The sequence below is a fragment of the Entelurus aequoreus genome, linkage group LG19 (genome assembly GCF_033978785.1).
Source record: "Entelurus aequoreus isolate RoL-2023_Sb linkage group LG19, RoL_Eaeq_v1.1, whole genome shotgun sequence".
NCBI lineage: Eukaryota > Metazoa > Chordata > Actinopteri > Syngnathiformes > Syngnathidae > Entelurus > Entelurus aequoreus.
The window spans coordinates 26933157-26947411 of NC_084749.1; the positions used below are offsets into that span (position 1 = coordinate 26933157).

Below are 14255 nucleotides of genomic sequence, written 5' to 3' on the forward strand. Positions count from 1 at the left end.
AGTGAGAAAGTTTGTTACACATGCCAGTAGTGATCGTGTTCAGTACAGGCCAAAAGTTTGGACACACCTTCTCATTTCAATGCGTTTTCTTTATTTTCATGACTATTTACTAGGGCTATGAATCTTTGGGTGTCCCACGATACGATTCAATATCGATTCTTGAGGTCACGATTCGATTCAAAATCGATTTTTTTTTTTCAATTCAACACGATTCTCGATTCAAAAACGATTTTTTTCCCGATTCAAAACGATTCTCTATTCATTCAATACATAGGATTTCAGCAGGATCTACCCCAGTCTGCTGACATGCAAGCAGAGTAGTAGATTTTTGTAAAAAGCTTTTATAATTGTAAAGGACAATGTTTTATCAACTGATTGCAATAATACAAATTTGTTTTAACTATTAAATGAACCAAAAATATGACTTATTTTATCTTTGTGAAAATATTGGACACAGTGAAGCTTATGAGATGCGATGCAAGTGTAAGCCACCGTGACACTTGTTCATTTTTTTGTTTTTTTTATAAATGTCTAATGATAATGTCAATGAGGGATTTTTAATCACCGCTACGTTGAAATTGTAACTAATATTGATACTGTTGTTGATAATATTCATTTTTGTTTCACTATTTTTGGTTTGTTCTGTCGTGTTTGTGTCTCCTCTCAATTGCTCTGTTTATTGCAGTTCTGAGTGTTGCTGGGTCGGGTTTGGTTTTGGAATTGGATTGCATTGTTATGGTATTGCTGTGTATTGTTTTGTTGGATTGATTAATTAAAATAAAAAATAAAAAAAAGTTTGAAATCTATTTAAAAAAAATGAGAATCGATTCTGAATCGCACAACGTGAGAATCGCGATTCGAATTCGAATCGATTTTTCCCCAGACCCCTACTATTTACACTTTAGATTGTCACTGAAGGCATCAAAACTATGACACCTGTGAAGTGAAAACCATTTCAGGTTTGAAGTTCATCGAGAGAATGCCAAGAGTGTGCAAAACCGTAATCAGAGCTATTTTGAAGAAACTACAATACAAAACATGTTTTCAGTTATTTCACCTTTTTTTGTTAAGTACATAACTCCACATGTGTTCATTCATAGTTTTGATGCCTTCAGTGACAATCTAGAATGTAAATAGTCATGAAAATAAAGAAAACGCATTGAATGAGAAGGTGTGTCCAAACTTTTGGCCTGTACCGTACATGCTCTACTTTGACCATTAAGTAGTGTCAGAATCAAATATGTATTTACATATTTCTCAACTAAAACAAACCACATCATTTCTAAATTTGTTTGCACCAAATGTGCTTGTTGAGTCTCTCAAAATAACCTTACATTTCTATATTTTATCCAACTTTTAATCCAGGGGTTTTAGTTTTCTTTGTTTAAAAATAGAACAAGCACATTCTGAAAATGTACAAATCATAATGTTGTTGTTTTGGGTTTTTTACACTTACATGTTGCGGTTAATCGTATTCTATTTTTATTTGTCGTTATTTATATTTTCTGAAAAAATTATTTGATAAAGTTTATCTGTCAACTCATTGGTGTTAATTTTCAATCTATCAAGATAAAAAAGTATATCAAAATCAAATTACAGGATGTTATTTATGTAGTTTGATAATTTTCCTCGACTGATGTACTAACATCATGTGGTTTATTTTGTACATACGTAGCATCATCTACAAAGATGCAAAGAATTGCTATTGTGACATCTAGTGGACACATTTAGAACAGCGGTTTCTTTTCATTCAAAAATTTCAGGTACATTTTTAAACTTAGAAGAACTCATCCCGCGGGCCGTACGTTTGACACCCCTGTTTTAATCTAGTGATACACATATTGAACTACTCGGGCATTTTTTTTTTGTGCAAGGTTCCTTTTGGGGAAGTTAGCTAATTTAAGTAACTGGACTGAAAGTAACAGGAGTGAGTTTTTAGCATGGCATTAGCAAGTAAATGTAATATAACTGCATGGAAATTATGTCAGTTGTCATTATCTCTAATGACAGTTAATAGTCCCTGGTATTTAGTTTTATTTCCTGTCCAGCGTTCGTATTTTTGTTTCCACCTTCTGTTTACCTCCATTTTGCCACCACTTCTCCTGTGATCTGAGCACTGGCTTCCTCACCTGTCCCTGATTGGCAATCAGGACACACCTATGCCTGACTGGCAATCAGGAAACCTCTTAAGCCAGCCTCGTCAGTAGGACAGGGCTGGATAACTTTTCTTTGTGTGCTCATTTTCCTGCTGCACTATTGATGTAATTAAATAAATTTTTACATGCGTTATGCCTGCTGTCTCTGCATCCTGGGGTCATATTTGAAGCTTTCTCACATCAAAAAGTAATACTAATATAGCATGTTGACACTAATCACATTATAGTGATGCTACAGACATTTCTATTTTAAAAATAAACAGGAAAGAAAACATTTATGTAACAGGACTGTATATGATAACCTCCCGCCCCATTCGTAGTTAAAGTATTATGAAATATCATCAACTATAAAGAAAAGCAATCCTTTGTTGGGATCATTTTCCTTTTCAACAAAAGCATTCAATCCACATTCTTCCCTGTTGCCCAAGGTGCTGCAGAGTTGCTAAAATGATCCCTTCTAAACCGTGATAATAAACCACACAACTATGTTCTTTAAACCCTGTGAGAGCTGTGTGGAAGGGTTCATTAGTTGACCTTTGACCTCACAAGAGATCAGGTGACCAGGGCTTCGCTTTGGAATGTTTCTTCTTGACTCTTTTTCATTTTCTAATTTAAAAGCTTTCAGCAGTTTGGGATTCTTGTCATTTTTAAATCATTTCCATGTCCACGTGGACCATTTAGGGGCGTCACCATGGTTGCTTCAGTATTGGGCCTAAGTCACTAGTATGTTCAAATAATTTTCTTGAATTCCTTTTTTTTTTATATTGAGGGGGTGACAGCAGACTGATCAACATTAAATATAACTGTACCTCAATATCTCAGGCTCTGAATGGTGTTTACTTATGTTTATAAAAATTATACATGTTCATTCAGAAATTAGACAAAATACAGTGCCTGTAACAGTGCATGCAGCTGCGGCGGTTCGGCCCTTCGGGGCCCTTTGGTGGATTTCCATTCCGGCCACTTTTTTGATGGCCTGGTCGATCGCTTTCGGCTTTGATGCTAAATTTATTGGTGGTATGTGAAGCCGGGAAAATCCATAAATAAGCCGCAGCGTTGAATAGAGAGCCGGTTTTAAAGCAGGGGAAAAAAGAATTGGCCTATTATGGAGGACGATACCTCACAAAAGTATAAATAACAGGGATAATACTGGGATAAATCAATAAAAGAATGACTAAATGCTTAAATAATTAAATGCCTGAATAAATAAATAAATGGGACCTACCTGGTAAATAATTAAATGTTTTTAAATTAATTTCTACATTTATTTATTCCTACATTATTATTATTTACTTATAAAGTTAAAGTTAAAGTACTACTGATAGTCACTCACAGTAGGTCGTGAGTTCAAACCCCATCCGAGTAAGGTGTACCATTTTTATAGTCTTTGGTATGACTCGGCCGGGGTTTGAACTCATGACCTACCGCAGGGCGGACACTCTAACCACAAGGCCACTGAGCAGTTTATACTTATTCCAGTATTCATTTGTATATGTTAAGTTAAGTTAAAGTTAAAGTACTAATGATTGTCACACACACACTAGGTCTGGTGAAATTTGTCCTCTGCATTTGACCCATCCCTTTGTTCACCCCCTGGGAGGTGAGGGGAGCATTGGGCAGCAGCGGTGCCACGCCCGGGAATCATTTTTGGTGATTTAACCCCCAATTCCAACCCTTGATGCTGAGTGCCAAGCAGGGAGGTAATGGGTCCCATTTTTATCGTCTTTGGTATGACTCGGCCAGGGTTTGAACTCACAACCTACAGATCTCAGGGCGGACACTAACCACTAGGCCACTGAGTAGGTCAATATGTATTTATACTTTTGTCAGGTGTTGTCCTCTATAGCCTACAGACCGGAAATTACAGTAACTATTGACCTGTTAGGTCAAATCGTTTACAATTAGGGCTGTCTTCAACCGTCATTATTTATTTTCATTTGAACATCTCAGCTAATTGCTATCTCATTTGCAAGTTTTTCCATTTAAAACAAAAATAGTATAACACTGGGATAAATACACCAAGTAAAGATTGGATGGCGTAGTGAGATTCCTAGCGGTTCCGGGTGGGCTTCGACTTCGGTGTACCTCTGAGAAGACGATCAAATCTGACTGTCTAGAGCAGGGGTCTCCTTCTGAAAGCTACTTTTACAAAATAAAAATCACTGAGAACTATTCATTGTTTATTTATTTTCATAGTTTATTTTAACCCAAACAAAGGAGGCTTGTTTTGCCAGAATATTAACAAAATGTTAGTATTCATAAATCCCTACTCCGAGGCCTAGTGGTTAGAGTGTCCGCCCTGAGATCGGTAGGTTGTGAGTTCAAACCCCGGCCGAGTCATACCAAAGACTATAAAAATGGGACCCATTACCTCCCTTTGGCACTCAGCATCAACGGTTGGAATTGGGGGTTAAATCACCAAAAATGATTCCCGGGCGCGGTCACCGCTGCTGCCCACTGCTCCCCTCACCTCCCAGGGGGTGAACAAGGGGATGGGTCAAATGCAGAGGACAAATTTCACCACACCAAGTGTGTGTGTGACAATCATTGGTACTTTAACTTTAACTAACTTTCCCGTTCCAGTCAAGGTGGCGGCGTGTCAAATTTTCAGCGAGGTCTGACGGCATGCCTTGGCCCGGTGGCTCGTCCCGGCGGGCTCCGCATCCCCCATCCTGGAACATCCTCACAGCACACCTGCTAAAAGCGCGGGGCCTCTGGGTACTCGAGGCGAGAGAGGTGGGCGATCGAATGTCAAGACGATTCGACTGCAAGGTTGATAGTTGAGTCAGACTCCGCCGAATCAAATCATCGAATAGTCGACTGTTTTAAGACACCCAATGAACACTAACATGAATGTAGGCTTTAATCTTGGTACTAGTGTTGTCCCAATACCAATATTTTATGGTAAATGGGTTATACTTGTATAGCGCTTTTGTATACTGGTACGCTTTGACACTATTTTCACATTCACCCATTCAAACACACATTCAAGAGTGGAAATTGTACAGTAAGTATTTGCTTTATTGTGGTTTATTCTGGTTAGTTTGTATGTTTAGCACCTTGCAATGCTGCTGATGCTATAGTGTTTGGATAAAGCTACATCAGTTTTTCCTTGGCTTATAAAATGTATTACACATCCTCTTTGTGTTCGGGCTCAAAAATATAAGGTTTTGGATCATAATTGTTCCCAAAGTAATCGTTGTTGGCTCTCACAAAGTACTTTGCATTATTGTTGGTGATGAAGTGGTTCCTATCCCTACGTCACACAATGACGTGTCTGGCTAGCTCATTATCTCTCAAAATGGCTCGGGAATCTCTGAGATTGATACTATTTTGATCATATCTATCTATTCACAAACTTTGGAAGTCTTTTCGTGTCATAAATCAGATATACACTATATTGCCAAAAGTATTTGGCCACCTGCCTTAACTCACATATGAACTTGAAGTGCCATCCCATTCCTAACCCATAGGGTTCCATATGATGTCGGTCCACCTTTTGCAGCTATTATAGCTTCAACTCTTCTGGGAAGGCTGTCCACAAGGTTGCGGAGTGTGTTTATAGGAATTTTCGACCATTCTTCCAAAAGCGTATTGGTGAGGTCACACACTGATGTTGGTCGAGAAGGCCTGGTTCTCAGGCTCCGTTCTAATTCATCCCAAAGGTGTCCTATCGGGTTCAGGTCAGGACTCTGTGCAGGCCAGTCGAGTTCATCCACACCAGACTCTGACATCCATGTCTTTATGGACCTTGCTTTGTGCACTGGTGCACAGTCATGTTGGAAGAGGAAGGGGCTCACGCCAATCTGTTCCTACAAGGTTGGGAGCATGGAATTGTCCAAAATGTTTTGGGGTCCTGGAGCATTCAAAGTTCCTTTCACTGGAACTAAGGGGCCAAACCCAACTCCTGAAAAACAACCCAACACCATAATTCCTCCTCCACCAAATTTCACACTCGGCACGATGCAGTCCGAAATGTACCGTTCTCCTGGGAACCTCCAAACCCAGACTCGTTCATCAGATTGCCAGATGGAAAAGCGTGATTCATCACTCCAGAGAACGTGTCTCCACTGCTCTAGAGCATACTTGCCAACCCTCCCGAATTTTCCGGGAGACTCCCGAATTTCAGTGCCTCTCCCGAAAATCTCCCGGGACAACCATTCTCCTGAATTTCTCCCGATTTCCAGCCGGACAACTATATTGGGGGCGTGCCTTAAAGGCACTACCTTTAGCGTCGTCTCTCACCTGAAAAGGAGACTATTATATATGTCTCCGTTATCCATAGGTTTATCTATAACCCATAAAGTAGGCAGGCACGGAGCTATTTCTCAGCTTGTGTTTATTCCAGCCGGCACGTTAATACACTGACACACAACATCCGGATTCCCATCATGCATTGCTTCAAAACTACGGCAAGTAGTAATGTCCAAAATTTCCAGCCAGACAAACACTATTGGGGGCGTGCCTAAAAGCAGTGCCTTTAGCGTCGTCTCTCACCTGAAAAGGAGACCATTATATATGTCTCCGTTATCCATAGGTTTATCTATAAACCATAACACGGTGGCCGAATGGATATAGTCACTCATGAACGGTCAGAGAAGCACAAGGCGGCGGCAACGCAGTATTATGGGCAACATTGCTAAATGGAGACCCGAGGGTGTAACATATGCCGAGACAAAGATGGCTATGCTGATAGCTGCAAGCAACATCTCTTTCTCATTTGTGGATGTTTTCAACAAATCCGTGAAGGATATGTTCCCGGATTCAGAGATCGCTCGCCAGTACGCAAATGGCAGAACAAAGGCTACTCAAATAGTGAAAGGTAAGTGTTGTTTTTTTTTAAAGTAAGCTGCAAGTACAATACAGTTAGTAGAACAACTGTGTTTTCATTACTGTGTACTGTACTATATATATATATATATATATATATATATATATATATATATATATATATATATATATATATATATATATATATATATATATATATATTTCTTATATATATATATATATATATATACACTACCGTTCAAAAGTTTGGGGTCACATTGAAATGTCCTTATTTTTGAAGGAAAAGCACTGTACTTTTCAATGAAGATAACTTTAAACTAGTCTTAACTTTAAATAAATACACTCTATACATTGCTGATGTGGTAAATGACTATTCTAGCTGCAAATGTCTGGTTTTTGGTGCAATATCTACATAGGTGTATAGAGGCTCATTGGCTCAGAAGGCTAATTGATGATTAGAAAACCCTTGTGCAATCATGTTCACACATCTGAAAACAGTTTAGCTCGTTACAGAAGCTACAAAACTGACCTTCCTTTGAGCAGATTGAGTTTCTGGAGCATCACATTTGTGGGGTCAATTAAACGCTCAAAATGGCCAGAAAAAGAGAACTTTCATCTGAAACTTGACAGTCTATTCTTGTTCTTAGAAATGAAGGCTATTCCACAAAATTGTTTGGGTGACCCCAAACTTTTGAACGGTAGTGTATATATGTATATATATATATATATATATATATATATATATATATATATATATATATATATATATATATATATATATATAAGAAATACTTGAATTTCAGTGAATTCTAGCTATACTCCTCCCCCTTAACCCCGCCCCGCCCACCCCCCCAATCTCCCGAATTCGGAGGTCTCAAGGTTGGCAAGTATGCTCTAGAGTCCAGTGGCGACGTGCTTTACACCACTGCATCCAACGCTTTGCATTGGACTTGGTGATGTGTGGCTTAGATTCAGCTGCTCGGCCATGGAAACCCATTCCATGAAGCTCTCTGCGTACTGTACGTGGGCTAATTGGAAGGTCACGTGAAGTTTGAAGCTCTGTAGCAACTGACTGTGCAGAAAGTCGGCGACCTCTTTGCACTATGCACTCCAGCATCCGCTGACCCCTCTCTGTCACTTTACGTGGCCTACCACTTTGTGGCTGAGTTGCTGTTGTTCCCAAACTCTTCCATATTCTTATAATAAAGCCAACAGTTGACTTTGGAATATTTAGGAGCGAGGAAATTTCACGACTGTATTTGTTGCACAGGTGGCATCCTATGACAGTTCCACGCTGGAAATCACTGAGAGCGGCCCATTCTTTCACAAATGTTTGTAGAAACAGTCTCCATGCCTAATTGCTTGATTTTATACACCTGTGGCCGGGCCAAGTGATTAGGACACCTGATTCTGATCATTTGGATGGATGGCCAAATACTTTGGCAATATAGTGTATATGATAATAGCTTCCATATAGAGGCAATTTGTTTTTCCACTCTACTGCTACTTTGAGATCTGGGTAGCAGCTGATAGAGCACCTGATTTATTTCAACACTTAGGCAGTTGTTTTTTCTTCCATTTTTCTTCAATATTCTGTTTAGTTGAAATGATTGCCTCAGGCGGCTCCACTTCTTGTAGTGACAGTTACATTCTCTGGAAAACAACAATTTGTCAGTTCCCCACAACTGTGCGCCACAATTTAGTGGTAACAGCTCTTGTCATCAGTTCCCTCCCAAAAAAAGAGCTTCCTCGAGTCGAAAATATTCACAGTGACAACGCAAGACAAGTCACACCTGTGCATGTGTCATGATGATTTACTTAACATACAATATTTTGTCAAAATTCATCTTGTACTTGGCTTAAATCCAAACCAGGATGCTTTGTTACCTGAGTGGAATCTGTTGTATTTTACAAGCCAAAATATGTGAACATTTTTTAACATACATCTCTATAAAGTATTATCAGCAACGGAAAAATGAAAGAGCATCTGTGACAGACAGAAACTAATTGAAAACCAAAAACAAAGCTAATATGCATGTTGAGTTTGGTTTTTAGACAATTCACACATGAATCTATAATGGGATGGGTTGGAATTTTGTTTTCGAGGGCTTTTGCTTGAGGGGACGTGAGAGAATTGTTCTTACTGAGAATTTGACAGGACTGACATGGACTTGGTTATATATACTTAGTGGCAACAACATCAGGTACACTTGTAGAAATTTAATAGCATATTTTAAGAAACTTTTTCATAAGATTTTGTCGTAATATAATGCAGTGCATTATCTAGAGCAGTGGTTCTCAAACCTTAGTACCACCTCAGAAAAGACTTCGCTCTTCAAGTACCACCATAATGAGCCACATTAAAATGCGGTAGTGTAGTAGGCCTAAGTATTTATTAAAAACTAGGCAGGGGTTTTATTTAACACGTCACAGTTTTAACAGTAACACAGTGTTTAAATGTAGAAAAAACAAAACACTGTTCTTTAATCAAGTGATTCTTTTGCGTACCACTAGTGCTACAACTACCACAGTTTGTAAATCACTGATCTACTTTACTTAATGGTGTGGCAAAAGTCTGTTTATAACATTTTCAGACTCGATTTGAAATGCAGATAAATAATAAATTATTTGTATTCCCACACACGGTTACTGCAATAACTTGCTATGATAAAACATTTCAGTTCAGTTCAGTTTCAGTTTATTTCGAACATGTATACGATACGATACAGTTCCAGTTGTTTCATTACAGCACGTCCGAAAAGTAGTAGGAAGGAGCAGAGCTTATTTAATCCTACCCCTTTCCATACCATAGCATTTTTATCCAATGTCCTTGTTCTCTGTAACAGAACAGTGAACATATAAATAATAAATAAATAATATACCATAGTAAGCAAACAAATATTAAATACATAAATAATCTTTGACTCACTAAAAAAAAAGAAAGGGTTCAAGATGTTCATGATAATTCTTGTTTTGTGTACTTTTTGAACACTCGTAGTTTGAGCAGTCTCTTAAACTGAATCATATTGGTGCTTTGTTTGATTTATTTGGTTAATCCGTTCCATAATTTAATTCCACATACTGATACACAAAGGTTTTAAGTGTTGCACGAGCATACAAATATTTTAAATTAGATTTTCCTCTAAGGTTATATTTCTGCTCTTTTGTTGAGAAGAATTGTTGTACATTCTTGGGTAGCAGGTTATAGTTTACTTTGTACATAATTTTAGCTGTTTGCAAATGCACCAACTCGTTTAATTTCAATAATTGTAATTTAATAAATAAAGGGTTTGTATGTTCTCTATATCCAACATTATGTATTATTCTAATTGATCTTTTTTGTAACACAGTTAGTGAATGAAGCGCACATTTGTAGTTGTTTCCCCATATTTCTACACAGTAACTCAGATATGGTAACACTAGCGAGCAGTAGAGAATATAAAGTGATTTTTGGTCTACAACATGTTTTGCTTTATTTATTATTGACGTGTTTCTTGCTTCTTATGTTGTATATTTTTTACATGAGATTTCCAATTCATTTTATCATCTATTATTGCACTCAAAAATGTGTTTTTGTTTACCCTTTCAATATTTACTCCGTCTGTTTGTATTTGTGTTTGACTTTCTCTTCTACTGTTACCAAATAGCATTATTTTAGTTTTACTGAGATTCAAATATAGTCTGTTTTTGTCAAACCATATCTTTAATTTGTTAATTTCTTCTGTTATTATTTGTATAATCTTCTGCATGTTCTATCCTGAATAAAATTATGTTGTATCATCTGCAAATGATACTAACTTTAAGTCTTTTGTAAATTTACAAATGTTATTTATATAGAGATTGAACAATTTTGGTCCCTGAGGTACGCCACAAAATATGTTTAGCTCTGTGGAAGCGTGTTCGCCTATCTTCACGTATTGCTTCCTGTTGGTTAAGTAGCTTCTTATCCAGTTCAAGACCAACCCTCTGATGCCATACCGTTCTAATGTTTTTATTAAGATGCTGTGATTAATTGTGTCAAATGCTTTTGTTAAATCCATAAACACTGCAGCAGCACATTTTTTACTACCTATTGCATTTGTGATCTCTTCCGTTATTTCGATTAATGCCATTGATGTTGAGATGTTGGCTCTGTATCCATATTGCTTGTCTGTGAGTGTTTTTTGTTTTTTTTAAGAATTTGTCTGCTCTGCTGTTTTTCAATGACTTTAGAAAATTGTGAAAGTAGAGAAACAGGTCTGTAGTTTGTTTACTGGTGTTTGTCTCCAGTCTTATAAATCGGTACGGTTTTTGCTATTTTCATTTTATCTGCGAATTTGCCTGTTGAAATGATAGGTTGCTGATATATGTTAAAAGGTTCTGAAATTTCTTCAATATCCTTTTTTATCATTATCACATCAATTTCATTGCAATCAGTTGAGGTCTTTTTTCATAATACTGATTATTTCCTCTTCTGTCACTCCTAGGAACATCGAGTTGGGTTTTCTATCTATGGTGTCATTCAAGTACGTGTTTCCTTCTTTTTGCAAGCATTTCTCAGTCCATTTGTCATACATGGTTGATTATTTTTCTTTTGCTTCTTACTAAGTTGCAATGGACAGTGTTTGTCATAAAGCATCTCGAAGGTATTAAAAAAAATACCATATGAATCATCTACACCATTTTTACTGTAGACATTGTCCCAACTCTGTTTTCTCAGATCATTTTTGAGAGCTGTCATACTTTTTTCTGTACATATTCTTCGAAAAGTATTTTTGTCATCGATGTTTCTCTTCTTGTAGTTTCCGTCGTAGATTGTGAAAACTGGCAGATGATCACTGATGTCGGATATTAGCAGGCCATTGTGGTATTGTTATCAAAACCATTAGTAAAAATATCATCAATAAGTGTGGCGCTGTGTCCCGAGATTCCGCTTGGCCTTGTGACTTTAGGATTTACACTCAGGCTATACATTGTGTCCATAAAGTCGTCTATGGGCTTTTTTTTAATTAAGGTTCAAGAGGTCAATGTTGAAGTCTCCAAATACGAAGGTTATTTTTTGACTGATTTCAGTAAAAGTTGCCCTAATCCAGTTCTCAAACGTATCAATGTTTGACTTCGGTGATCTATATATACAACTGATCAGTACGTTTTTGCTTTTTTCTTGACATATTTCAATGGTTATACATTCTAAAGGCCTACTGAAATGAATTGTTTTTATTTAAACGGGGATAGCAGATCCATTCTATGTGTCATACTTGATCATTTTGCAATATCGCCATATTTTTGCTGAAAGGATTTAGTATAGAACAACGACGATAAAGTTCGCAACTTTTGGTCACTGATAAAAAAAAGCCTTGCCTGTACCGGAAGTAGCATGACGTCACAGGAGGTAGGATTCCTCACAATTCCCCGTTGTTTACAATGGAGCGAGAGAGATTCGGACCGAGAAAGCGACGATTACCCCGTTAATTTGAGCGAGGATGAAAGATTTGTGGATGAGGAACGTTAGAGTGAAGAACTAGAGAGGCAGTGCAGGGTGTATCTTTTTTCGCTCTGACCGTAACTTAGGTACAAGGTCTCATTGGATTCCACACACTCTCCTTTTTCTATTGTGGATCACGGATTTGTATTTTAAACCACCTCGGATACTATATCCTCTTGAAAATGAGAGTTGAGAACGCGAAATGGACATTCACATTGACTTTTATCTCCACGACAATACATCAGCGAAGCTCTTTAGCTACTGAGCTAACGTGATAGCATCTGGCTCAAATGCAGATAGAAACAAAATAAATAAATCCCTGACTGGAAGGATAGACAGAAGATCAACAATACTATTAAACCATGGATATGTAACTACACGGTTAATAATTCTCAGCCTGGCAAAGCTTAACAATGCTGTTGCTAACGACGCTGAAGATAACTTAGCAACTTAGCAACCGGACCTCACAGAGCTATGATAAAAACATTAGCGCTCCACCTACGCCAGCCAGCCCTCATCTGCTCATCAACACCCGTGCTCACCTGCGTTCCAGCGATAGACGGCGCGACAAAGGACTTCACCCGATCACAGATGCGGTTGGCGGCTAGCATCGGCTAGCGCGTCTGCTATCCAAGTAAGTACTCCTTGTTGTGTTGCTACAGCCAGCCGCTAATACACCGATCCCACCTACAACTTTCTTCTTTGCAATCTCCATTGTTCATTAAACAAATTGCAAAAGATTCACCAACACAGATGTCCAGAATACTGTGGAATTGTTCGATGAGCAGTTTGTATGGTGACACATTGGGTACGAATACTTCCATTGCCGTCGTGACGTCACGCGCATACGTCATCATACATAGATGTTTCCAACCGGAAGTTTAGCGGGAAATTTAAAATTGCACTTTATAAGTAAACCCGGCCGTATTGGCATGTGTTGCAATGTTAAGATTTCATCATTGATTTATAAACTATCAGACTGCGTGGTCGGTAGTAGTGGGTTTCAGTACATGTTATCAATAGTTAGTGACATACTCTTTCCCACATTATAGTTTATAGCTAGTGACATACTCTGTACCACCTTATAGTTTAGGTTCTTCATCACGTACACAGCTACTCCCCCTCCGTTGTTGTTGATTCTGTTAATATAGTTTAGTTCATATCCTTCGAGTTCAAAATCCATTAATTTTTTATCATCCATCCGTGTTTCTGAGATAGCGATAATTTTGAAGGGTTTGTTAAATTGCTCCAAAAAATGTTTCACATTGTTGTATTTAGCATACAAACTTCTGCTGTTTAAATAGATAATCAACAGTTAGTTGTCTATTTTAATGTTTCCGTTATATTGTTCGTCTGAATAATAAAAACAATTATTCCTTGCGTGAAAGAAAACAACTGTATCTGGATCTATGTCCTTATCTAATTCCAGACTATTGTAATCAATGCTGCTGAAGGTTTTCAGTTCGATACTTTCCTGTTCTCCAATCATTTGTGTTGCTCTCTGAATGTCTATAAGTGTAGATGGATGTGCACCTGAGTGAAGATCGTCTTGTTCGGTAGTCCCTTGGAGGGTTGTAATTTTGTAGTCCAATGTCAATAATTGTTTTCTGTCAGACTCCATTATTGTTGTTGTTGTTGTAGTTGCTGGGCGTTCTGATATTCGTCCAAATCCTTGATGTCATTGACAACCAGGACTTTTGCTTCTGGGCCCCCATTTATCAACCTAACAGGCAATGTTTTAAGTATCATCTTAAATGTCTCTCATACAAGTACAACACAGTGATTTGTATTTGTATATAGTAAAACTAAAGTACTATAATATAAAATGACTTGTGACAGCATTG

At 37.8% G+C, this 14255-nt stretch overlaps 1 protein-coding gene across 2 annotated transcripts in view; it reads left to right on the forward strand.

The window, feature by feature from the left end:
• dnai3 (dynein axonemal intermediate chain 3) overlaps positions 1–11494 on the forward strand; it is a 66746-nt gene extending 55252 nt beyond the window's left edge. The window contains exons 23-24 of one of the 2 annotated variants that reach the window (XR_009822037.1): positions 4740–4935; positions 11414–11494. The gene's annotated coding sequence lies outside the window, so the exon portion shown is untranslated. Of the gene's footprint in view, positions 1–4739; positions 5323–11413 lie in introns of those variants that run through there. The other variant, XM_062028182.1, reaches the window with a different exon arrangement.
• Positions 11495–14255: the final 2761 nt, after the last annotated feature.